This window comes from Rattus norvegicus, chromosome 1 (genome assembly GCF_036323735.1).
Source record: "Rattus norvegicus strain BN/NHsdMcwi chromosome 1, GRCr8, whole genome shotgun sequence".
NCBI lineage: Eukaryota > Metazoa > Chordata > Mammalia > Rodentia > Muridae > Rattus > Rattus norvegicus.
The window spans coordinates 243073699-243099150 of record NC_086019.1 but is presented as its reverse complement, the minus strand read 5'-3'; the positions used below and the strand labels follow the sequence as shown (position 1 = coordinate 243099150).

At 40.6% G+C, this 25452-nt stretch overlaps 1 protein-coding gene across 4 annotated transcripts in view; it reads left to right on the top strand.

Moving 5' to 3' along the window:
• The window catches only part of Htr7 (5-hydroxytryptamine receptor 7), a 124573-nt gene that overhangs the window by 74486 nt on the left and 24635 nt on the right, over positions 1 to 25452 (top strand). The window contains exon 1 of one of the 4 annotated variants that reach the window (XM_039089833.2): positions 9079 to 9135. The exons of the other annotated variants lie outside the window; for them this stretch is intronic. The gene's annotated coding sequence lies outside the window, so the exon portion shown is untranslated. Of the gene's footprint in view, positions 1 to 9078; positions 9136 to 25452 lie in introns of those variants that run through there. 4 annotated transcript variants of the gene reach the window in all.

Here is a 25452-nt window from a genome sequence, read left to right as displayed (position 1 = left end):
GACTGATAGAATATTTGGGGAATGAAGTGCAGGCAGAGGCAAGGATTGTCATGCAGTGAGGTTGATCAGGGCAGGCCTTGTCTGTCTTGCTGTGTCCTACATAAAACAAAGCATTTGAGCATTCCTTGCTCCAAGTGTTATTACTTCTGAGCTGATCTTGAAGCGTAGAGAGTTTCACTCCGGCATTCCTGATGTTAGCTCCATCTTCTGTTTGGTTCCAGCCTTTAGAGGAAGTTTTCTCCAGAGGAAGAAAAACTTGAAAATTCTTTTTTAAAGGTCGGGGGAGGGGTGATGCCCGTTTCTGCAGGAAGTGCTCCCAGGATTGCATGGGAAAACAACCGTGAGGTGGCAGTCTCACATCCTGGGTACCCTCTCTCTCTGGGTACCTCCCTCACCAGTGTCCTCGGCTAGAATCTGGGCAGCAATTCTCTCTCGTCAGTGTGGTTGACTCCCCTAGTCTAGTTCACAGTGCGGACCTTGGGGGTGCCTGATGTCCCCTGCTGATGGCTGAGATTAAACATGAGCTGATTAAACATGTCACTGTGGGAGGTTTTGGAGATGTGTCCTTTTTGGTATAAGTATGTTCTTGCTGGAGGCCTTTGAGGGTTTGAAGTTTGAACCGTTTCCGGTTGAGTCTCTCTGATGTGCAAGATGCGAGCTTGCTGTTCCGGCTGCCTGGTGCCTTCATGATTGCCTTCGAGGGCATCAAGTAGCCCTCTGGAACTGCAGCCTAAATCACCCTCCATTCTAGGCCTTGGCCCTGCCGCTGTATAATAGCAAAAGAAATAATCAACACAGTGCTCAAGGCTTCAAAAACCATGAAATTCCTGTCTGGAGGGGAAGAACATCAAGGCTGAAAAAGGGATTTGAGGCTAGGTTGGGAGAAGGGGGTAGAAGAGAGCCTCCTGAGAAAAGTTCCCTGACTCTCTGTTTATATGCTGTAGGAGATAGGAAAGCCCAACGTGGGACACGGTAAGTGTTAGAGAGAAGAAGGTTGGAATCACTGCAGAGGCACAGGGTGAGGGCTCACTGTATGTTTCTGAGGAAATCCTAGTTTGTTAAAGTAACCCTGTTTGAAGAGTCAAAGCAAAGGAAGTTGTCTTTCCGTTTATTATAGAGTCTACGTCATCAGGTAGTCAAAAGTCTGTGTATGTGTAGGGGTCTACTCTGCTAGGCTGAAATGTCCAAGGTGAAGAGACTCATGCTATTCCCTCTCTCCCTTGGGAGTCACAGATCAGTCTATAGAAACCAACTTTACAGGGAATGGAAGAGGAAAGAACTATTGGAAATTTATCTCTATAAACGTACACAGAGGAGTTCCCAATACTGGCCAACGAGGAAGAAATGAAGGGAATGAAGAACTGGGTGATTTGGATGCTGAGTGGGGAGTGAGTGGCACTGTAGTCGTTGATACTAGGTGTGCTCTTTTACTTCCCATCTTCTTCCCATAAGACACAGAAACCCAGGAGCCATCTTTTGTTTTCTCCAGTTGAGCTGTAGCTGTCTTGATACTCAACTCCTAGATACCTTTTCCACATCCATTTTCTTTTTCTTAGCAAAATTCTGGATTTGCTCAGAATGGCAATGGTTTCCAGTTTAAAGACTTTCTAGTTCTGACTAATGGAATACTAACAGCCCTTGGGACTAGCTATCAGAAAACCCCTTCAGGGTAGACCAGGCTGCTGTACTTCTTGCCTTGGCCTGACTTTTTGCCTGAAACATGGCTGGGGACACTCTTTGTAGAATCTGTGTTAAGGCCACAAGTATGTCTGTTTGAGATGAGTCTTGGAACTTTTTAAGACACAAAAAGCTTTTGGGTCCCCAATGGCCTTGTAGATTTATAGAACCTGACTGTACCAATTGTCCCTGACACAGGGTAAGGCTGTTATGAGCTCAAAACTTCCCACACCACCATGCCCTCCAGAACTCTGCAAAAGCCTTGCTTTGATTTACCATGTCATCACAAATCTTGGTCTTACTTCAGCTAAGCAAGATTCTTAATTAATTGGATTTTCTTTCCTTTATGCCTCTGTGCATGGATGGTTATTAGGGGCCAGCATTTGCTGAGACTGCACAACTCCTGGAATCATCAAAGGAATTCTATCATAGTCAGGAGAATATATTATTTAGGTGGAAACATGCCTAATATAGCTTAAAAAGACTTTTACAATATGAGACAAAATCCTAGTCTTAGAATTCAGCTAGTAAGACTTATTCCCTAAGTAGCCTGGTTAGTCAGTATTTTCACATCTGCCACTATGATTAAATACTTATTTTGTAAGACAAGTTTTCACTATGTAGCTTAGGCTAACCTCAAGTCCTTTATTTAGCTTGGGATAGTCCTTAACTCTGTATCATCCTGCTAGTTCAGCTTCTAGAAGGCTATACCACCACACTCAGCACGTGTGTGTGTGTGTGTGTGTGTGTGTGTGTATGTGTGTGTGAGTGTGTGTATGTGTGTGTATGTGTGTATGTATGTATGTATGTATGTATGTATGTATGTATTCTGAGAAAGTATCTTTGTATGTAGCTCTGTGTGTCCTGGAACTCCATGTAGATCAGAATGGCCTCCAACTCACAGAGATCCAACTACCTCTGCCTCTTGGGTGCTGGGATTAAAGTCATGCACTTGGTTTCATATTTGGTTTTTAAAGTTAAAACTAAAACTAATGTTTTTTTTTAGTCTCATATATTGTGATGTTTGATGTTTGGGAAATTAGCTGTATGAATAAATCAAATTTGTTATACAGAGAAAAACATTTACTCTTCTGTGAGATATGCCTAATAGAAGTTATCTGCTTGTTAAAGGACATGGATATTACCTAGATTCTGGTAGCTAAAACCTGAGCTAAAGTTGGCTAATATATAGGGATATAACTTAGAGACAGTTTGCTTTCTTAACATACTCAAGGGCATGGGCTTTCTTCCCATAACAACAGGAAGGAAAGAAAAAAAAATCCCACCACATCAATGGAGATGGTCAGTAGACACATGTGAATAGGTTTGGATTCAAGCGTTTTGACCTGATAAGTTAGAGGCAGCAACAGAGTGATAGAAGCAGTCTACACCTAAGAGCGCTGCTGGATCTTCAAGTTAGCCATCTTTAACAATGAAAATAGTTAATGAAATTAAGCGGCAAGCACCATGGTCATAAAATAGCACTAAGAATATATTAGAAAGAACTAGAAGCTGGAAACTGTCATCTCAAAAAGCCATGTCCAGCATAGTAGCCAGGAGGTATAATGGAGTCCTGGAAATGAAGTTTGTGAATTATGGGAAGCTGTCAAAATGCAAACTAGATTTCAAAGACTTCATGCAAAGAACATAGTAAAAGGGCCCATTCATTTTTATATTGGTTATATATGGACATTATATTTAGGATATATTGAGTCAAATAAAATATCAAAATGAACTTGTGTGTGTGTGTGTGTGTGTGTGTGTGTGTGTGTGTACATTTGTGAGCATGCACGTAGAAGTGTAAGGACAACCTTGGATGTACCTTGTTTTTTGAGATAGTCCCTCACTAGCCTACAGCTCACCAGGTAGCCTACATTGGCCAGTCAATGAGCCCCAGGCATCTGCCTGTTTCTATGTTGCCAGCACCTTTGTTACAGTTGCAGGCCGCCATGTCTGATCTATTTTTAGTTATTTATTTTTTATACGGATTCTGGGAACCAAACTCAGGTATTTATGCTTGCCCAACAAGCACTTTCGCTTTGCCTGAGATACCTGCCCAGTCCTCACCTGTTTGTCATTTGACATCTTCTTTTTTTTTTTTAAACTAGAAACTAAAATGCATACATGGTTCACATTTGTGGCTCCCACATGAGATTTCTCTTGAACAATCCTGGTCTTAGAACAGATTGTCAGAGTTCCTGTTTAAAAGTTAATAAAGTTCTTTATATTAAAATAAGAGAAAGAAAGAAAGGAATGAAGAAAAGAAAGAAGGAAGAAGGAAGAAGAGGAGGAAGTGGAGGAAGAAGAAGAGGAGGAGTGTAGTAGGGACAGCAGGGCTGCCTCTGTGTAAACGCTGGGGGTCATGCTGCTGCAAAAGCTTCTCCTGCAGGACTGCCTGAGAGAGCAAGGATTGCAAATAATGCCAGCCGTTCAGGAACTGCTGTTTAGAATAGATTCTTTGATACTTTCTTGGAATCAATGGGGGTGTGGGTGGAGGGTATTTATTTAATTTTTCTCCATCTTTAATAAATTGGGTATTTCTTATTTATATTTCAAATATTATTCCCTTTCCCAGTTTCCAGACCAACATCCTCCTAACCCCTCCTTCTCCCCTTCTATGTGGGTGTTCCCCTCCCTCTCCTCCCCCCATTACCGCCCTCCCCACAACAATCCTGTTCAATGGGGATCCAGCCTTGGCAGGGCCAAGGGCTTCCCCTTCCACTGGTGCCCTTACTAGGCTATTCATTGCTACCTATGCAGTTGGAGTCCAGGGTCAGTCCATGTATAGTCTTTGGGTAGTGGCTTAGTCCCTGGAAGCTCTGGTTGCTTGGCATTGTTGTTCATGTGGGGTCTCAAGCCCCTTCAAGCTCTTTTAGTCCTTCTCTGAATCCTTCAACGGGGGTCCCGTTCTCAGTTCAGTGGTTTGCTGCTGGCATTCACCTATATATTTGCCATATTCTGGCTGTGTCTCTCAGGAGAGATCTACATCCGGTTCCTGTCGGCCTGCACCTCTTTGCTTCATCCATCTTATCTAGTTTGATGGCTGTATATGTATGGGCCACATGTGGGGCAGGCTCTGAATGGGCGTTCCTTAGTCTCTGTTCTATACTTTGCCTCCCTATCCCCTCCTAAAGGTATTCTTGTTCCCATTTTAAAGAAGGAGTGAAGCATCTGCATTTTGGTCATCCCTCTTGAGTTTCATGTGTTCTGTGCATCTAGGGTAATTCAAGCATTTGGGCTAATAGCCACTTATCAATGAGTGCATACCATGTGTGTTTTTCTGTGATTGGGTTACCTCACTCAGGATGATATTTTCCAGTTCCATCCATTTGCCTATGAATTTCATAAAGTCATTGTTTTTGATAGCTTAATAGTATCCCATTGTGTAGATGTACCACATTTTCTGTATCCATTCCTCTGTTGAAGGGCATCTGGGTTCTTTCCAGCTTCTGACTATTATAAATAAGGCTGCTATGAACATAATGGAGCACGTGTCTTTTTTATATGTTGGTGCATCTTTTGGGTATATGCCCAGGAGTGGTATAGCTGGGTCCTCAGGTAGTGCAATGTCCATTTTTCTGAGGAACCTCCAGACTGATTTCCAGAATGGTTGTACCAGTCTGCAATCCCACCAACAATGGGGGAGTGTTCCTCTTTCTCATCATCCTCGCCAGCATTTGCTGTCACCTGAGTTTTTGATCTTAGCCATAATAGCTTGCAGCAGTGCTCAGGTGGGCTTGCTGCTGCATTTTTCACCTGCTCCTGGAGTCTGCACCAACTCACCCCCAACCCCCAAGGGCAGGTAGGGTCAGGCAGAGAGCTGTCCAGGGCACAGGCAACTGAGGAGAAGGAGGAATGGCCTTGAGAGGTTCTTGGAATCCTGCTCCCTAGGGTTTTTCTCTACAGAGCAACTTGAGTGAGCATCACTGAAGTAAGCCAGGCAGTCACTGTTGCTCAGCGCTTCAGGGGCTTCTTATCATATCGCCACTAAAGGCCTCCTGATGCCACATGAAAGAGGTAGTTATCCCTGTGTCATTCCTGAGTGGCCTCTTTCCTTCCTGCCGCCGAGCTCTTCAGAAAGGCTGAGCTCCCTGTCACGTTTTGCTCTTGGGATGGGCCTCTGAACTTCTTTCCTGCTGCATCTTCACAGGGCTGCTGCTCGATTTAGGGTTTACTCAGACGCTCCTGTCAGCTAGCCCGCCACCTCCTCCACACTCTGAAAGAACCGAGGGTGACGATTTGCTTCCTTGCTTTGTTACTCTTCTATCTTCATGGCCTAGATCAGTAGAAGAGCATGGCGGACTCTCAGCAGAAGTGAAGAAACAATTTAAAATGATGCAACCTGGAAATAGGTAACACACACACACACACACACACACACACACACGAACACATACATACACATACACACACACGAACACATACACACACGAACACATACACACACACATGAACACATACACACACACGAACACATACATACACACATACACGAACACATATACACACATACACACACGCACACATACATACACACACGCACACATACATACACACACACGCACACATACATACACACACATGAACACATACATACACACACCCGAACACATACACACACCCACACAAACACATACATACACACACACACTCGAACACATACACACACACACGAACACACACACATGCATGCACGCACGCATGCACGCATGCGCACACACACGCACACGCACACACAAGCACATTTACATGCACCCACAGTGTGGAGTGGTAGACCTGTGACCTCACTTGGCTATGGTAATTATTTTACAGTTCATACTTATATTTTAAAAGGTGATAATATTAAAGTAAAAGCAGTCCAATAAGTTAATACATTTTAAAAATTAGGACTTCCAAGATAGCTCAGAGTGTGTGATGGTTAGTTTTAATTGTCAAATTGACATAATCTAGCTTTGCTAGAAAAAGGAAGCTCAATGAGAGCGTGTCTAGATTAAGTTGGCCTGTAGGCCTGTCTGTGGGAGGTTGTCTTGATTATAATAACTGAGATGGTGCCACTGTGGATGGCATCATTCTCTAGGAGATTCTGAGCTGTAGAAGAGTGAAGCGAGCTGAGCAGAGGCATGCATGCATTAATTCACTTCTCTCTGCTTTGTCTGTGGCTCTAACGGGACCAGCAACTTCAAGTCCTGCTGCCCTGAAATGGTGCACTGAAGACTGGTACTGTGAGCCAAATAGACCCTTCTTCTGAAGCTGTGTTTTGTCATTTTTTTCAATCACAATAGGATGTGAAGCTTAGGAAGTGGGTAAGAGAGCTTGCCACCAAAGCCTGATGACCTGAGGTTGATCTCTGAACTCACAAAGGAGGGAGACAATCAACTCTGGAAAGTTGGCAGTTTGAAATGTGATGGGATGAATTTGCCTGTGTGTGTGTACATGTGCATTTACATACACATAGCCTCTACACATACATATACACATAAATAAAATAAAAAAAGCATTGCAGTACTTGAGCGAATGGTTTGTTTATATGTATTCATTATAAAATTCAAGCATTCGTAGAAAGTGCAAGAAAGGAAGTAAAAAAAAAAATCCTAAACTCTTTTTATGCAGGTAGAAGAAATGAATGCTAACATTTGGTGAATAGCATTTTAGGTATTTCTTTATGCCTATGTCCAGTAAAAGGTGGGCTTGTTGGCTAATTGGTTGGTCTAGGAAGACAGAAAGTTCATAGTTTAAAAGAAATTATAAGAATAATATCATATTATACATTCACAAAATGTTAAAATTAGCTTATCTCACTTTATTTTATTTACTACTATTATTTGTGTATGTGTATGTGTGTGCTTGTTTGTGAGGGCAGAGGACAATCTGGAGGGCAGAGGATAACTTGTAATATATAGTTCTCTCCTTCCACCATTTTGGTCCTGGGGACCAAGCTCAGGTCATCAGACTTGGTAATGAGCACACTGACTGACTGAACCATATCAGTGGTTCTTGCTTCTCTTAAAAAAAAAACAAAGAAAGAACTTTAAATAAATAGTATTAATTTTAAAAGTACTTGCTTGTGAGAGTTTACATGAAAATTAAGGGGCAATATGGGACACAGTTTATACTTTGACATTTAGCAGGATCAGTAAATCTGTATATGAAAGTTGAAAAGATGTGTGCTCTAAGACTACATTACTTCCCCAGCTCCTGAGTCTTGTGGTTTACCATGTTTTTATTTTGTAAAAGTTACATTCTCTTTTTGTTGTTGTTGTTAATGACATTTCAGTGCATTAGTTCGGTAATGGTAAAGTAGGTTCTGTGGTTGCCATGGTATCTGTGGTTTTAAACCTTTCATTTTGATTCATCATTTTGTAGTTGGAGTTTTATTCCTCTACTCCAGAGAGCCTGTGGGTATCATATTTCTTGAGGTCTTTAATGTTTGAGAATGTCTACTTGTTAACTTTGTAGTCTTGGCTAACAGGTCCAACATTATTCATGATTTTACACCTTGGATCTTTTAAAATAGTTTTCTAGTACAAGAAGGCGCTGTTGAGAATTAGCCGGAAGTTTTTCTGCCTTACATATTTCTTGTTATTTGTTTTTCATAACAAATATAACTAGAGGCCTTTCTCATGTCTTAAAGCTCAGTAATGTTGCCAGGATAGATATTATAGATAATTATTCTGAATACATTTTTTCCAACTGTGTTATATGTTCCTTTGATCTTAAGATTCAGCTTTTACATCGTGAAATACATGTCTACTTCTGTTTACCTACATATTTTTTGTTGCATTCTCTCAGGTTCTTTCTTTTGTCAGAAACAGGACTCACCCTTCTGATCTTTGTGCTCTTTCCTTACGTATTATCTTCTCTCAGATTGCTTGAATAAATCTTTCTGTACATGTTGTTCGTGATTACCTCAAGCCTTTACTTGACACAATTGGTTTGCTTTTAGCTCTGTCTGTTCTATTCTGGCTGCTTCTAACTCATCATTAAATCTGCGCTGATGGTGTTTTGGCCTCAATTTATTTCCCAAACTCCATAATTTCTTTTTCCATCTCACTCCCCTCTGGAAAAATCTTTGAGCCTCTGTTTGAGTGATTACAGGTACTTGCTATATGGTGCTTGTAAGAAAACTACTTCTGTTCCAATGTGTATTTTCCTTTTGAGTCAATTCTTTCAAAGTCTTACACACACTCCTTTCTGATTCCCTCTATTGTTATAATTATTGACCAGATTGCATTGTAACATGTACAGAACTCTTTGTCATTAGAATTCTTTTGGATCTTTTGCCCATTCTCTGCAATTATTTTCACTTAGTGTTTGTTTTTAATGTAGTGTGGTTGAGTGCTTCTTGACAGCATTCCTTATTTAATGTTATTTATTCCTGTCCATTGCAGGCAGTATTTATCATATGGACTTTGTGAAGCCTGAGTAGAGCTGAGAGAAAGGACAAGAGTGGAATTTACTGTAAGTGAAGTCCTCACTATGGACTTTAATTAAATGTCCTGGCCCAGCACATATTCCACTAGGCAGAAGATGTGTCTGTTTTTTGGAACTTGGCATATCTTCCTGTGCATTTCTGAGAGCCAACAAGTGCTGGTGTCCTTAACTTTGCTGAACTATGTTAGGACTTCTGTTCTTCATTGGTTGTCATGTCTTTTGTTTGATAACATCCTGTGCCTCCATTTGATTCTCTGTAGATACTCTTTCAATGAAACTTAAATACATTTTAATTTTCACACACACAGCATATGGAGAGAAGAAGGGAGGTAGGAAGGGAATGACAGATGAGAGGGAGGGAGGGGGAGGAAGAGAGAGAGAGAGAGAGAGAGAGAGAGAGAGAGAGAGAGAGAGAGAGAATGAGAATATGATATTATCAGTGCGAGTGAAGGTGGAGGTCATGAAGGTTCTGGGGATTGGATTCAAGTCATTTGGCTAATATATCAAGTGCCTTTATCCACTGAACCACCTTGCTCCCTTTGCTGGCCCTATATTTTTTTAATTATTTGTTTTTTGTTTCTTTGATTTGTTTTTCAAGACAAAGCTTCTTTCTATATCCTTGACTGTCCTGGAACTAGCACCATAGACCAGGTTGGCCTTGAGTTCACAGAGATCTGTCTGCCTTGGTCTCCTGAATGCTGGAATTAAAGGCATGTGCCATCACTGACAGGATAAAATTTAGTGATCACATGGACTGAGGCTTGTCTTCAATAACAACAAAACCAACAGAAAGCCCACAGCTACCTGGAAGTAGAGCTGGACAACGTTCTACTCAACAACAACAACATGGCCAAAGAGGAAACGAAGAAAGACGTTTAGAATCTAATGAAAATGAAGACACAGATATCCAAACTTATGGGATACAATGAAAGCAGTGCTAAGAGGAAAAACTCAGAGCTCGGAGTGCCTCCAAAAAGAAACTGGAAAGAGCATAAGTTAGTGGTTTGACAGCACACCTGAAAGCTCTAAAACAAAAAGAAGCAAATTTACTCAAGAGGAGTAGACAGCAGGAAATAACCAAACTCAGAGCTGAAATCAACCAAGTAGAAACAAAAAGAATTTATTCAAAGAATCAATAAAAGCAATTCTTTGAGAAAAATCATCAAGCTAGATAAACCCTTAGTCAGACTAACCAGAGGGCACAGAGACAGTATCCAAATTAACAAAATCAGAAATGAAAAGGGAAACATAAAAAACAGAAACTGAGGATATTCAAAAAATTATCAGATCCGACATACAAAAGCCTATACTCAATAAAACTGGAAAATCTGGAGGAAATGTCCATTTAGAAATCAATTTTCTAGACAGATACCTGGTACCAAAGTTAAATCAGGATCAGATAAACCATCTAAACAGCCCCATAACCCCTAAAGAAATATAAGCAGTCATTAAAAAGTCTCCCCACCAAAAAAAGTCCAGAATCAGATGGGTTTAGGGCAGAATTCTCAGACCTTCAAAGAAGACCTAATACCAATACTGTCCAAACTATTCCACAAAATAGAAAGAGAAGGAACACTACCCAATTTGTTCTTTGAAGTCACAATTATGCTTATACCTAAACTACACAAAGACACAACAAAGAAAGAAAACTTCAGACCAATTTCCTTTATGAATATCGATGCAAAAATACTCAAAATTCTCACAAACCGAATCTAAAAGCAAACACCTCAAAACAATCATTCACAATGATCCAGCAGACTTTATCCCAGGGATGGAAGGATAGTTCAATATACAGAAATCCATCAATGTAGTCCACTATGTAAACAAATTCAAGGAAAGAAAAAAACACATGATCATATTATTAGATGCTGAGAAAGCATTGACAAAACCCAACTCTCCTTCATGATAAAAGTCTTGGAAAGATCAGGAATTCAAGGCCCATACACAGACATAGTAAAAGCCATATACAGCAAACCAGTAGCCAACATCAAACTAAAATGGAGAGAAACTTGAAGTAATACCACTAAAATCAGGGACTGGACAAGGCTGCCCATTCTATCCCTACCTATTCAGTCTAGTACTCTAAGTCCTAGCCAGAGCAATTAGACAACAAAAAGAGGTCAAATTGGAAAGGAAAATGTCAACATATCACTATTTACAGATGATATGATAGTATACTTAAGTGACCACAAAAATTCTACCAGAGAACTCATAAGGCTGAAGTGGTCAGGTATAAAATTAACTCAACAAATCAGTAGCCTTCCCTACTCAAAGGATAAACAGGCTGAAAAAGAAATTAGGGAAATAACACTGTTCACAATAGCCACAAATAATATTAAATGTCTTGGTGTGACTCTAACCAAGCAAGTGAAAGATCTGTCTGAGAAGAACGTTGAAAGAAATCGAAGATCGCAAAAGATGGAAAGACCTCCCATGCTCATGGATTGGCAGGATTAATATAGTAAAAATGGTCATCTTGCTGAAAGCAATCTACAGATTCAATGCAATCCCCATCATAATTGCAACTCAAGTCTTCATAGAGTTAGAAAGAGCAATTCTTAATTCATTTGGAATAACAAAAAAAATCCCAGGACAGGAAAAACTATTCTTAACAATAAAATAACTTCTGGGGGATCACATCCCTGACCTCAAGCAGTATACAGAGCAATAGTGATAAAGACTGACTGCATGGTATTGGTACAGAGACAGGCAGGTAGATCAATGGAATAGAATTGAAGACTCAGAAATGAACCCACACACCTATGGTCACTTTATCTTTGACAAAAGAGCTAAAAACATCCAATGGAAAATAGATGGCATTTTCAACAAATGGTGCTGGTTCAACTGGTGGTCAACATGTAGAAAAAAGCAAATTGACCCATTCTTATCTCCTTGTACAAAGCTCAGGACCAAGTGGATCAAAGACCTCCACATAAAAGCATAAACATTGAAACTAGAAGAGAAAGTGGGGAAGAGCCTGGAACATATAGGCACAGGGGAAATTTTCCTGAACAGAACACCAATGGCTTATGCTCCAACATCAAGAATGGACAAATGAGACCTCATAAAATTGCAAAGCTTTTGTAATGCAAAAGACAAAACAGCAACCAACCAACAGATTGGGAAAAGACCTTTACCAATCCTATATCCGATAGCTAATATTAAATATATATAAAGAAATCAAGAAGTTATACTCCAGAGGATCAAATAATCCTATTAGAACTGGAGTACCGAGCTAACAAATAATTCTAAGCTGAGGAATACCAAATGACTGAGAAGCACCTAAGGAAATGTTCAGCATTTTAGTCACCAGGGAAATGCATATCAAAACAACCCTGAGATTCTACCCCATATCAGTCAGAATGTCTAAGATCAAAAACTCAGGTGACAGTAGATGCTGGCGAGGATGTGGCAAATACTAATACTCCTTTACTGTTGGTGGGATTACAAGCTGGTACAATCACTGTGGAAAGCAGTCTGGCAGTACCTCAGAAGATTGAACATAGTACTACCCGAGGACCCAGCTATACCACTCCTGGTACATACCCAAAAGATGCTCCAACATATAACAAGGACACATGCTCCACTATGTTTATAGCAGCCTTATTTATAATAGCCAGAAACTGGAAGGAACCCAGATGTCCTTCAACAGAGGAATGGATACAGAAAATACAATACATTTACACAGTGGAATACTACACAGAGATTAAAAACAATGACTACATGAAATTCTTAGGCAAATGGATGGAACTAGAAAATATCATCCCGAGTGAGGTAACCCAGTCACAAAAAAACACACATGGTATGCACTGACTGATAAGTGGATATTAGCCCAAAAACTTGGAATACTTAAGAATAAATTCACAGATCATATGAAGCTCAAGAAGAAGCAAAACCTAAATGTGGATGCTTCAGTCCTTCTTAGATGGAAGAATGAAATCCTCACAGGGGGAAGTGCAGGGACCAGAGTAGGGAAGGGACTGAAGAAAATGTCATCCAGAGACTGCCCCACCTGGGGATTCATCCCATATGCAGCCACCAAACCCAGTCACTATTGCTGATGCCAAGAAGTGCTTGCTGACAGGAGCCTGATATGGATGTCTCCTGAGAGGCTCAGCCAGAGCCCTACTGATACAGATGATGATGCTTACAGCTAACCATTGGACTGAGTACAGGGACCCCAGTGGAGGTGTTAGAGAAAGACTGAAGGAGCCAAAGGGGTTTGCAACCCCATAGAAAGAACAATATCAGCCAACCAGACCCCACCAGAGCTCACAGGGAGTAAACCACCGTCCAATGAGTACACATGGAGAGACCTATGGCTCTAGCCACATATGTAGCAGAGGATGTCATTGTCCAGCATCAATAGGAGGAAAAACCCTTGGTCCTGTGAAGTCTCATTTTCCCAAAGTAGGGGAATGCCAGGGCGTTGAGTTGGGAATGGGTGGGTGGTAGTGGGAACATCCTCACAGAAGCGGGTGGACGGGGGAGGGGACATGGGAGAGTGGGGAAAGGGAATAACATTTGAAATGTAAACACATAAAATATCCAAGAAAAACAAAATTAAAAAAAGAAAAAAACGAATAAGCAACAGGTTAGGCAATATTAAACCTGAGTTATTTTGAATCTTCAAAAAAAATCACACAAAAGTTATTAAATTCAAAATGTATGGTTCATTACTAACATTATGACACTGATATTACCCTTATGTACAATTTCCTGTTTGGTTAATGTCACTTCTTGTCTTTAGCAATTAACATATAAGAATTAAAATTATAGTATTCTTTTTTTCCAAAGGAAAAAAATTAGTGGTTCGGTCCTTCTTCCCTCCTTCCCTCCCTCCCTCCCTTCCTCCCTCCCACCTTTCCTTCCTTCTTGTAAGGGAAATATTTATTTATTTATTTATTTATTTATTTATTTATTTGTTTGTTTGTTTGTTTGTTTGTTTATGATGCCATTCATTTGCATCTCAAACGATATGCCAGGTCCCACCAGTCCCCTATCCCACATCCACCTTCCCACTCCCCCTCCCATCCACACTCTCCTGCCACATTGCTCCAGCATCCCCCTATGCTGGGGCATCAAGCCTCCCCAGGACCAAGGGTCTCCCCTTCTGTTGCTGTGAGGCAAAGCCATCCCCTCCTACATGTGTATCTGGAGCCATGAGTCTCTCCAGGTATACTCCTTGGTTGGTGGTCTAGACTCTGGTCCCCCTCAATCGGGGGCCGTGCCTATCTGGATCTATCTCCCTCTTCTCTGCTTATTTAGGCCAAAGTCATCCCAGTTGAGTCCTGGGAGCCTCATGTTTCCCTGGTGTCTGGGACCCTCTGGTAGCTAACCTCAGTTCCTCATCCCCTGTGCCACATATTTTTGTTGGATTTCCTGACCTTCTGTACCTCCCTCACATCCTCTCCACCTCCAGATCCTGATGCTGGCACACCTATCCCCCCCCACTTCTCCCTCTCTGGTTCCCCTTTTCTCCCACATCCCCCAATGCAGGACTGAAGCATCCATGCACTGGTCTTCCTTCCTTCTCCATATGGTCTGTGGGTTGTATTATGGACACTGTGCGCTTTGGGGCTAATATCCACTTATTAGTGAGTGCATACCAGGTGTGTTTTTTGTGACTGGGTTACCTCACTCAGGATGATATTTTCTAGTTCCATCCATTTGCCTATGAATTTCATGAAGTCATTGTTTTTAATCTCTGTGTAGTACTCCACTGTGTAAATGCACCACATTTTCTGTATCCATTCCTCTGTTGAAGAACATCTGGTTCTTTCCAGCTTCTGGCTATTATAAATAAGGCTGCTATGAACATAGCGGAGCATGTGTCACAGTCTTTTGGGTGTATGCCCAGGAGTGTTAAAGCTGGGTAATCAGGTAGCACTATGTTCAGTTTTCTGAGGAACTGCCAGACAGCTTTCTACAGTGGTTGTACCAATCTGCAATCCCACCAGCAATGGAGGAGTGTTCCTTTTTCTCCACATCCTCACCAGCATCTGCTGTCACCTGAATTTTTGATCTCAGCCATTCTGACTGCTGTGAGGTGGAATCTCAGAATCATTTTCTTTTTCATTTCCCCGATGACTAACAATGTTGATCATTTCTTTGTGCTTCTCAGCCATTCGAAATTCCTCAGTTGAGTATTTTCTCTTTACTATACATTTTAATAGGGTTATTTGGTTCTCTGGAGTCTACCTACTTGATTTCTTTGTATAAATTGGACATTAGCCCTCTATTGGATGTAGTATTGGTAAATATCTTTCCCCATTTGTGGGATGTCATTTTGTCCTATTGACAGTGTCCTTTGCTTTACAGAATCTTTTCTATTCTATGAGTTCCCATTTGTCGATTGTTGCTCTTAAAGCATAAGCCATTGATGTTGTTCAGGAAGTTTCCCCCTGTGCCCAAGTATTCAAGGCTCTTCCTCACTTTCTCTTCTATTAAATTCAGAATGTCTGGCTTTATGTGGAGGTCCTTGATCCACTTGGACTTGAGCTTTGTATAAGGAAATAAGAATGGATCAATTTGCATTCTTCTACATCCTGACCACCAGTTTTACTAGTACCATTTGTTGAAAATGCTGTCTTTTAATACAGAGGTGAATGTTAGCCGCCCACCACTGGACAGAGAATAGGGTCCCCATTGGAGGAGTTAGAAAAGGATTGAAGGAGTTGAAGGGGCTTGCAACACCGTAAGAAGCCATGGACGGACCCATGGCTTCAGATGCATATGTAGCAGAGGATGGCCTTATTGTGCACCAATGGGAGGAGAAGCCTTTCATCCTACCAAGATTTGAACCCCCAGTGTAGAGGAAAGCAAGGGTGGGGAGGTGGGAATGGGTGGGTAGTTGGGTGGGGGACACCCTCATACATATTTATGTATACTATCATATCTTTTGCAAATAGTGATATCTTGACTTCCTCTCTCTCAAGTTTTATCCCTTTGATCTCTTTTTGTTGTCTAATTGCTCTGCCTTGTTTTGTTCCTAATTTTAAAAGGATTGTTTTGAGTTTCTCTTCATTTAGTTTGATGTTGGCTATTGGTTTGCTGTATATGCTTTTATTATGTTTAGATATGGACCTTAAATTCTTTATCTTTTCAAGAATTTTAACATGAAGACGTTGTTGAATTTTGTCAAATGCTTTCTTGCATCTAATGAGATGATCGTGTGTTTTTTTTTTCATTGAGTTTGTTTTCATAGTGGATCACATGGATAGATTTCCATATATCGAACCATGCCTTCATCCCTGGGATGAAGCCTACTTGATCATGATGGATGATCATTTTGATGTGTTCTTGATTCAGTTTGTGAGAATTTTGTTGACTATTTTTGTATCGATATTTATAAGGGAAATTGGTCTGTAGTTCTTTTTCTTTGTTGAGTCTTTGTATGCTTTAGGTATAAGCATAATTTTGGCTTCATAGAACAAATTGGGTAGTGTTCCTTCTGTTTCTATTTTGTGGAATAGTTTGAGGAGTATTGGTATTCAATCTTCTTTGAAGGTCTGATAGCATTCTGCACTAAATCCATATGACCCTGAGCTTTTTTGGTTGGGAGATTTCTAATGATTGCTTCTATTTCCTTGGGGGTTATGGAGCTGTTTGGATGTTTTTGCTGATCCTGATTTAACTTTGGTAACCAGTATCTGTCTAGAAAATCATCCATTTCATCCAGGTTTTCCAGTTTTGATGAGTGTAGACTTTTGTTGGAGGAGCTGATAATTTTTTGAATTTCCTCATTTTCTATTGTTTTGTCTCACTTTTCATTTCTGATTTTGCATACTGTTTCTGTGCCCTCTGGTTATTGTGGCTAAGAGTTTATCTTGTTTATTTTCTCAAAGAACAAGCTCCTACTTTTGTTGATTCTTTGTATAGGTCTTCTTTCTTCTTTGTTGATTTCAGCCTCGAGTTTGATTATTTCCTTCCATCTACTCCTCTTGCTTCTTTTTGTTCTAGAACTTTCAAATAAGCTGTTAAGCTGCTAGTAGACTATCTCTCCAATTTCTTTATAGAGGCACTCAGAGCTACAAGTTTTTCTCTTAGCACTGCTTTCATTATGTCCCATAAATTTGGATATGTTGTGCCTTCATTTTCACTGAATTCTAAAAAGTCTTTCGTTCTTCCCTAACCAAGTTATCATTGAGTAGATAGTTGTTTAGCTTACATGTGTATTGGGCTTTCTGTTGTTTTTGTTGCTACTGAAGACCAGCCTTGGTGTGTGGTGGTCCAATAAAATACATGCAATTAATTCAGTGTTCTTGTATCTGTTGAGGTTTGTTTTGTGTCCAAGTATATAGCTGATTTTTGAGAAGGTACCATGAGGAGCTGAGAAGAAGGTATATTTTCTTATTTTAGGGTGAAATATTCCATTGATATCAGTTAAGTTCATTTGGTTTATAACTTCTTTTAGTTTCACCATTTCTCTGTATAGTTCATGTTTCCATGATCTGTCCATTGGTGAGAGTGGGGTGCTGCAATATCCTACTATTATTGTGTGAGGGTCAACCTGTGCTTTTAGCTTTAGTACCATTTCTTTTACAAATGTGGGTGCCCTTACATTTGTGGCATAGATGTCCAAAATTGAGCGTTCATCTTGGTGGCTTTTTCCTTTAATGAGTATGTAGTGACCTTCCCCATCTTTTTTTTTTTTTGATAACTTTTGCATAAAAGTCTATTTTTTAGGACACTGCCATTAGGACAAAATAGCAACCAACAGATTGGCAAAAGATCTTTACCAATCCTACATCCAATAGAGGGCTAATATCCAGTATATGCAAAGAACTCAAGAAGGTAGACTCCAGAGAATCAAATAAGCCCATTAAAAATGGGGTGCAGAGGGGTTGGGGATTTAGCTCAGTGGTAGAGCGCTTGCCTAAGAAGCGCAAGGCCCTGGGTTTGATCCCCAGCTCCGAAAAAAAAAGAACCAAAAAAATGGGGTACAGAGCTAAAGAAAGAATTCTCAACTGAGGAATATCAAATCACTGAGAGGCACTTAATGAAATGTTCAACATCTTTAGTCACTAGGGGAATGCAAATCAAAACAGCCCTGAGATTACACCTCACACCAATCATAATGGCTAAGATCAAAAACTCAGGTGACAACAGATGCTGGCAAGGATATGGAGAAAGAGGTATACTCCTCCATTGCTGGTGGAATTGCAAGCTGGTACAACCACTGTGGAAATCAGTCTGGCAGTTCCTTAGAAAACTGGACATAGTGTAATCTGTGGACCCAGCTATACTACTCCTGGGCCTACACCCAAAAGATGCTCCAACATATAACAAGGACACATGCTCCACTATGTTCATAACAGCCTTATTTATAATAGCCAGAAGCTGGAAAGAACCCAGATGTCCTTCAACAGAGGAATGGATACATAAATGTGGTACATCTACACAATGGAGTACTACTCAGCTATTAAAAACAATGACTTCATGAGATTCATAGACAAATGTATGGAACTCGAAAAATATCATTGTGAGTAAGGTAACCCAATCACGAAAACAACATATGGTATGCCCTCACTGATAAGTGGATATTAGCCCCAAAAACTTGGATTACTCAAGATACAATCCACAAAACACATGAAGGTCAAGAAGGATGACCAAAGTGTGGATGCTTCAGTCCTTCTTAGAAGGGGGAACAAAAATATTCACAGGAGGAGATATGGAGACAAAGTTTGGAGCAGAGACTGAAGGAATGGCCATTCAGAGAGTGCCCCACCTGGGGATCCAGTCCATATACATACAGCAACCAATCCCAGACAGTATTGCTGATGTCAAGAAGTACATGCTGACAGGAACCTGATATAGCTGTCCCATGAGAGGCTCTGCCAGACTGTAACAAATACAGAGGCGAATGCTAGCAGCCAATCATTGACCTGAGAACAGGGTCCTAATTTGTGGAGTTTGATAAAGCATTGAAGGAGCTGAAGGAGCTTGCAACTCCATAAGAACAATACCAACCAACCAGAGCTCTCAGGGACTAAACCACTACCCAAAGTCTTCACATAGACAGAGCCATAGCTCCAGCTGCATTTGTAGCAGAGGATGGCCATGTTGGGTACCAATGGGAGGAGAAGCCATTGGTCCTGCCAAGGCTCGACCCCACCCCCAGTGTAGGGGAATGTCAGGGTGAGGAGGTAGGAAGGGGGATGATTTGGGAGAGAGAACACCTTTATAGAAGTAGGGGGAGGGGGATGTGATAGGAGGCTTATGGACAAGAAATTGGGAAAGGGAATAACATTTGAAATGTAAATAAAAATATCCAATAAAAAAGGAAAGTCTATTTTGTTGGAAATTCAAATGGCTACTCCGGCTTGTTTCTTGGGACCTTTTGCTTTAAAATTTTTTCCCTTCCTTTTACTTTGAGGCAAAGTCTGTCTTTGACTCTGGTGTGTATTTCCTGTATGCAGCAAAATGCTGGATCCTCTTTATGTATCTAGTCTTTTTGTCTGTCTTTTTATTAGGGAATTGAGTCCATTGATATTGAGAGCTATTAGGGACCAATGATTGTTGCTTCTTGTTATTTTTGTTGTTAGAGGTGGAATTATGTTTGTGTGTCTCTCTTCTTTTGGGTTTGTCATGAAAAGACGACTTTCTTGCTTTCTTTAGGGTGTAGTTTTCCTCTTTGTGTTGGACTTTTTCTTCTATTATCCTCTGTAGGGCTGGGTTTGTGGAAAGATATTGTTTAAATTTGTGTTTGTCTTAAAATACCTTGGTTTCTCCATCTATGGTAATTGTGAGTTTTGCTAGGGATAGTAGCCCAGTCTGGTATTTTTGTTCTCTTAGGGTCTGTATGATATCTTTCCAGGATCTTCTGGCTTTTAGAGTCTCTGTTGAGAAGTCTGGTGTCATTCTGATAGGTCTGCCCTTATTTGTTACTTGACCTTTTTCCTTTACTGCTTTTAATATTCTCTCTTTGTTCTGTGCATTTGGTGTTTTTGTGTGACAAGAGGAATTTCTTTTCTGGTCCAATCTATTTGGAGTTTGGTAGGCTTCCTGTATATTTATGGGATTCTCTTTCTTTAGGTTAGGAAAGTTTTCTTCTATAATTTTGTTGAAGATGTTTGCTGGCCCTTTGTGTTGGGAATTTTCACTGTCTTCTATACCTATTATTCTCAGGTTTGGTTTTTTCACTGTGTCCTGGATTTCTTGAATGTTGTGAAATAGGAGCTTTTGGCTTTTTGTATTTTCCTTGACTGTTGTGTGGATGTCCTTTACTCTATCTTCTGCTCCTGAGATTCTCTCTTCTATTTCTTGCATTCTCTTGGTAATGATTACATCTGTCACTCCTATTCTCTTTATTAGGTTTTCCATCTCCAGGGCTGTCTCCCTTTGTGATTTCTTTAATGATTCTCTTTCCATTTTTACATCCTGTTCAGTTTGTTCAATTCCTTCACATGTTGATTGTGTTCTCCTGTATTTCTTTAAAGGATTATGCTTTTCCTCTTTAAGGGTTTCTACTTGTTTACTTGTATTCTCCTGTATTTCTTTTTTTTTCTGTTCTATTTTTTTTAAATTTAGAGAATACTTTATTAGTTTTTGTAATCAAACCCACGTAGATAGACCTTACATATTTAATACAGTGCGTTACACCTGTACAAATGGAAAAAACTTAAGTTCAACATTTCTAGACCAATATGGCTGTTAATTTCTGTACAGTGCCAACTCAACACAGTAAACGAGGATACTTTTTTCCAAAGTTGACAGCACAGCTAAAGTTTCAAAAAATTCAAATTATATATCTGTATATATATTTATATTTATATAAAAAGACCAATAATAGCAGTGTTATGCAGCAACAGCAGCAACAGCTTTTCCAGGTTCTGCAGTCATCTGAACAAAACTGTAGAGACATCCAGCACACTCCATTAAAAAAAAAAGTAAAAAAACAAAACCCGAGAAAACAGCACAGTTCTGTTACTCTTGTGGTACCTGGCACCATTTTTTTTTAAAATTAGCTTCTCAATCATCATCTGGAAAGAAAACATTCTGAGCAACATCATTAAAAACAGCTCTGATAAAGCACGGTCACTACTACGTATCATAAAGCAGGTACAAGCTATTTTACATCCACAGAGGTATGATACAGTACTGTCCTACATCTATAATACTAGAGGATACAATTTAAAAGGCATTATTTGAGACTTGATTCTACTTTTCCAGCAGAGGGCCCAAAGGATGGTGTGACACAGCTTTGTAAAGAAACATACTCTAGACAGGATTTCCTTTCACTAGTGGCACAGTTCTAAGGATTCATTCTCTCCATGAATGTCAGCTAAAACCATTATTAAAAAAATGAAATATCCCTAGAACAAAACCGTATAACCACCGGATTCACATGAAGATGACCTAGTGGAGACAAGCTGGACCTCACCTTACCAACAAGCTATCAAATCTGTTATGTTTAAACAGTGAGACCTCCAAGGAAGGAGATGCCAAGTAGTGCTTCAAAGCTTCAGACCACAATCAAACACAGCATCCTTTTCAACAGAAGCAGAAGCTCATCTGAATGTGCTCAAGATGCTGACATCAACATTTAATCATCTCCTCACTCATCCAGGAAGAAGGGGAGATCAGTTACTACTGTACTTTATTGTGTTCAACCAAATCACCATGTTACAAAAATAGCAAGCTGCCATAATAAAAAATAAGGCTCCTCTATCCAGCACCAGATAGCATCATTTTACTTTCAAGCCTAGAAATTGCACACTTGTATATAAACCAGCTGAAGATGAGGATTGAGAGTTCATCTTGGTGGATTTTTCCTTTGATGAATATGAAGTGTCCTTCCTTATCTTTTTTGATGACTTTTAATTGAAAATTGATTTTATTTGATATTAGAATGGCTACTCCAGCTTGCTTCTTCTGACCATTTGCTTGGAAAGTTGTTTTCCAGCCTTTCACTCTGAGGTAGTGTCTGTCTTTGTCTCTGAGGTGTGTTTCCTGTAGGCAGCAGAATGCAGGGTCCTCATTGCGTATCCAGTTTGTTAATCTATGTCTTTTTATTGGGGAGTTGAGGCCATTGATGTTGAGAGATATTAAGGAATAGTGATTATTGCTTCCCGTTATATTCATATTTGGATGTGAGGTTATATTTGTGTGCTTTTCTTCTCTTTGTTTTGTTGCCAAGATGATTAGTTTCTTGCTTCTTCTAGGGTATAGCTTGCCTCCTTATGTTGGGCTTTACCATTTATTATCCTTTGTAGTGCTGGATTTGTAGAAAGATATTGTGTAAATTTGGTTTTGTCATGGAATATCTTGGTTTCTCCATCTATGTTAATTGAGAGTTTTGCTGGATACAGTAACCTGGGCTGGCATTTGTGTTCTCTTAGGGTCTGTATGACATCTGTCCAGGATCTTCTGGCCTTCATAGTTTCTGGCGAAAAGTCTGGTGTGATTCTGATAGGTCTGCCTTTATATGTTACTTGATCTTTTTCCCTTACTGCTTTTAATATTCTTTCTTTATTTTGTGCGTTTGGTGTTTTGACAATTATGTGACGGGAGGTGTTTCTTTTCTGGTCCAATCTATTTGGAGTTCTGTAGGCTTCTTGTATGCCTATGGGTATCTCTTTTTTTAGGTTAGGGAAGTTTTCTTCTATGATTTTGTTGAAGATATTTACTGGTCCTTTGAGCTGGGAGTCTTCACTCTCTTCTATACCTATTATCCTTAGGTTTGATCTTCTCATTGAGTCCTGGATTTCCTGTATGTTTTGGACCAGTAGCTTTTTCTGCTTTACATTATCTTTGACAGTTGAGTCAATGATTTTTATGGAATCTTCTGCTCCCGAGATTCTCTCTTCCATCTCTTGTAGTCTGTTGGTGAAGCTTGTATCTACAGCTCCTTGTCTTTTCTTTTGATTTTCTATGTCCAGGGTTGTTTCCATGTGTTCTTTCTTGATTGCTTCTATTTCCATTTTTAATTCCTTCAACTGTTTGATTGTGTTTTCCTGGAATTCTTTCAGGGATTTTTGCGATTCCTCTCTGTAGGCTTCTACTTGTTCTCTAAGGGAGTTCTTTATGTCTTTCTTGAAGTCCTCCAGCATCATGATCAAATATGATTTTGAAACTAGATCTTGCTTTTCTGGTGTGTTTGGATATTCCGTGTTTGCTTTGGTGGGAGAACTGGGCTCCGATGATGCCATGTAGTCTTGGTTTCTGTTGCTTGGGTTCCTGCGCTTGTCTCTCACCATCAGATTATCTCTAGTGTTACTTTGTTCTGCTATTTCTGACAGTGGCTAGACTGTCCTATAAGCCTGTGTGTCAGGAGTGCTGTAGACCTGTTTTCCTGTTTTCTTTCAGCCAGTTATGGGGACAGAGTGTTCTGCTTTCGGGCGTGTAGTTTTTCCTCTCTACAGGTCTTCAGCTGTTCCTGTGGGCCTGTGTCTTGAGTTCACCAGGCAGGTTTCTTGCAGGGGAAAAGTTGGTCCTACCTGTGGTTCCAAGGCTCAAGTTTGCTCATGGGGTACTGCCTAAGTCCTCTCTGCGGCGGCAGCAACCGGGAAGATCTGCGCCGCTCTTTCCGGGAGCCTCCGTGCACCAGGGTTCCAGATGACGTTTGGTGTTTTCCTCTGGCGTCTGGATGTGCACAGAGTGCAGTCTCTTCTGGTTTCCCAGGTGTGTCTGCCTCTCTGAAGGTTCAGCTCTCCCTCCCACGGGATTTGGGTGCAGAGAACTGTTTATCCGGTCTGTTTCCTTCATTTCCGGCGGTGTCTCAGGCGCAGGGGTCCTGCCGCTCCTGGGCCCTCCCCTACGGGAACCCAGAGGCCTTATACAGTTGCCTCTTGGGCCAGGGATGTGGGCAGGGGTGGGCAGTGTTGGTGGTCTCCTCCGCTCTGCACCCTCAGGAGTGCCCACCTGATCAGGCGGTGAGGTCTCTCTCCCACGGGGTTTGGGAGCAGAGAGCTGCTGCGGGCCGGGATCCGCGGCTGTGTCCTGTATTTCTTTAAGATAATATTTATGTCCTTCTCAAAGCCCTCTATCATCATCATGAAATGAGAGTTTAGATCTGAATCTTGCTTTATATATGTCTTGGGGGTATCCAGGACTTGCTGTGATAGGAGAACTGGTTTCTGATGTTGCCAAGTCAAATTGGTTTCTTTTGCTTATATTTTTGTGCTTGCCTCTTGCCATCTGGTTATCTCTGGTGTTATCTGGCTTCTCTGTCTCTGACTGGAGCCCGTCCTTCCCATAAGCCTGTGATCCTGTGATCCTGTGTTCCTGTGTTCCTGGATGTCAGAATACTTGGGGAATTGAGCTGCAAGTGGGGTATGAGAAAGCATGCAGGCCTCTGACTGGGTGGGGAATCTGCTTCCCTGAGTTGCAGGGGTCAAGGTATCCTTGATTTTGGGACAAGGTTTAATGTCATACCTGTGAAGTTGGGTATGTCAGAATACCTGGAGAGTTGAGCTGCAACTATGGTGTGGGCTGTATGGGATCAGGTCCAGTGCCAGGGCTCTGGTTCCTGGCACAGGTGTGAACGGAAAGCACACAGGTCTCTGGCTTTGATTTATTTATTTATTTGTCATGCGCATTTCCTGCAAGTATGTCTGTATAAGGATGTTGGATACTCTGTAACTGGAGCTACAGACAGTTGTAAACTGCCATGGTTGCTGGGACACTGACATGGACCTCTAGAAGGATAGCTAATGCTTTTAACTTCTGGTCCTCTCTTCAGCCCCCTTGTCTCTGTTAACCAAATTTGAAGGAATTGATTTACTTACATTCTTTTATCATTACTGTTTCTGTGGATTAGGTTGGGTTAAAAGCCTTGCTATCATAATTCAGAATTTTTTCCCTAAAACCTTGTGGACTTTAATCAAAATTCTTTTCACTTGTCTGTTTTGTTATTTGTTATAAGTGCTTTGACTTTCTAATTTTGTTTTATTCTGAGAAATAAAAGGCCAAATCCTTTAGGTGGGAAAATTCAATTCAGTTTAAGTGATGATACAGTTGAAATGATTAGCATAATTCAGTGTTGCTATTAATCTTTGACACTATTATTCATTCTCGTGATTTTCTTCAGTGACCTAAAAATCTTTTGATAGTTTTCATATATATAAAGAAAGAGAAATATAGAAATGACTAAAAATACAGCAAATCCCCCCTCCCAAAACCTAAAATCTAAAACCCAACCCAACCCAACCCAACCCAACCCAACCCAAACCAATCAACCAGTCAACCAATCAACCAAACACCAACACCAACAAGACAATTCAACAACTTCCTCAGGTAAAGGGCAGTTAAAACCTTGTCTCTTATTGAGTAGGTAGGGAATAGGTTATGGTTTAAGTCTATTAATGGCAAACTCTGTCCCTAGTTTCTGCTATCATATGG